At 31.7% G+C, this 2,044-nt stretch overlaps 1 long non-coding RNA gene across 1 annotated transcript in view; it reads right to left on the reverse strand.

The window, feature by feature from the left end:
* Nucleotides 1–265: 265 nt before the first annotated feature.
* Nucleotides 266–2,044, reverse strand: part of LOC109368258 — a 5,227-nt gene continuing 3,448 nt past the window's right edge. Inside the window, exon 3 of the long non-coding RNA XR_002116114.1 lies at nucleotides 266–882. This is a non-coding gene — a long non-coding RNA (uncharacterized LOC109368258). The remainder of the gene's footprint in view (nucleotides 883–2,044) is intronic.

The raw sequence follows: 2,044 nt of genomic DNA on the forward strand, positions 1-2,044 counted from the left end.
AGAATGATATTAATAGTAGCTGCAGATGGTTTTTAAATCCATCCATCCGTTACACTTAAAGAGGCTAGACAAAAGTGACAATGAGAACAACTCTAAAAGACACTGATAGTTACAAAAGCTTATGGGCAATAACAAAAAAGTCCTTGTAGACCAAAGCTCAGTGTGGCTGACAGAAATGAGTGGAACTGCAGCTTTGCCATGAGCTTGAGTATTTGACTATAATTTCTTGGCTTGTACCCTTCAGTGCCTAATAAGTTCAACTCTATTTAAAATGACTAAAGTAATTTATTAATTTGGCAGGTACTGCAATTTTGTATAACTTCTAGTTCATAACCTTATCTTTTCATCTTATAAATTAAGCATTATGAGAAATTACGCAGCTGTAAATTTCCGTCCTTGATCTCTGTGGACCTATTTGTTATATTATGTTGTGATCCTTAAATAATATACATAGTATAACATAACATTAACGTTTAGGTTATTCTATTGTCCTGTGAGGACTGAAATGAACCATCTAAGCTAAACCACCTCTGCTAAAATAATGTCTTGAAATTGTTGAGCAGAGGAAATAGTTTGTATGTTTTAAACAAAAAGAAAATAAAAGTGAACTAAAACTAAAATTTGCAGAAAAATAAGCTTCTACAGACATGCAGGTCACTTCACAAACCATATCTAAGTCAAGGTTTGAAGAAAGAACACAGCTTAATTTTCCACTGTCTGTCCTAAAATACATCAATATAATCACAATTCTCTTCATAATTTATAGATCTCAGGTCTGCTAATATCAAGTATATTTTTTAATTTGATCAGAGACATGTGGATGAAGAAAAAGATGTACCAGGCTTTATCCAAAGAAAATTTCAATTATTTCCTCTGATGATTCTGTAAAATAGTTTAATAGCAAAATATGAAATAATCCTATCTTTATTACTACAATTATACAAATTCATAATAATCAACAATTTAATTTTAGATATAAATACAGGAAAGATTGTAACGTCAGAGAGCCAAGAAAATTAAGAAAAATGCAGTCAGCTGAGGAAAAGAATCTTCAGGGCTACCATTCATGTGATCATGAACAAAAAAAACATGCAATCAGGAAAAATACTATCACTCAGCATAAACCTCTGTGACTTGCAAGTTATACATTCTTTCACAGGCCTTTATCTCTTCATTCTATTTATCCCTTTGATCGACTCTGCTAACTGTTACTTCTATGCATGCATAGCCATTAAGGCAATGTGCAGCAATCTGTAGCAAACAAGAACTTGATTTAACCAAACAACTCACTGGTTTTGAAGTATCATCATTAAACAAATTTATTAAAGAGCAGATTTCTAACTTCGAAAAACTCCCACTGCACACAAGCCAATATAAGACTTCTTGTTTAAATAATTTACAGCTTAATCAGTGAAGTCTAAAATAATACTTTCCTTGTTTTAGAAACATTGTGGATCCTCCTACAAATGCTTATCCAACTTTATATGAGAACAAAGTTGGACAATCCACAATACATAAGTTTGTAGACTCAGAAACATATTCAGAACAAAGTCAGGGCTTTTGATTCCTTACAAAGTAAAATAAATATACAAATAAAAAAGCAAGTTATCAGGCTCATCACTATCCTCTGCCAAGCAACAGAATCTCCTGTAAATTAACTGAGGCAACAATTTACTAAATATTTGAATCACGAGTCACCTTTTAATTTTAAGTCATACATATAAACAAACTAAAAATTTAAACTCACAAATCAGCAATTCATTTCCAATTCCCTGTTTGTGCTACTGTAAGGTATCAAGACACTGACCCACCTCTTTCCCTTGCAATGCTTTGAGACCCACCACCATAGTTTTTTGGGTTTTTTTGTTTGTTTTTTGTTTTTTTATCTCAATGAAATGGAAATTAATTTTGAGACACACAAGAGAAAATGACAGAAGGTGAAGATACAGCTTCATAACTATCTAAAAAACTTGAGTCTTCTTTCATATTGTGTTAATAGTTTATTACTACATCTCCCTTACAAAAAAGGTCCATTTAGAAAAAA

The sequence above is a fragment of the Meleagris gallopavo genome, chromosome 6 (assembly GCF_000146605.3).
Source record: "Meleagris gallopavo isolate NT-WF06-2002-E0010 breed Aviagen turkey brand Nicholas breeding stock chromosome 6, Turkey_5.1, whole genome shotgun sequence".
Taxonomy (NCBI): Eukaryota; Metazoa; Chordata; class Aves; order Galliformes; family Phasianidae; genus Meleagris; species Meleagris gallopavo.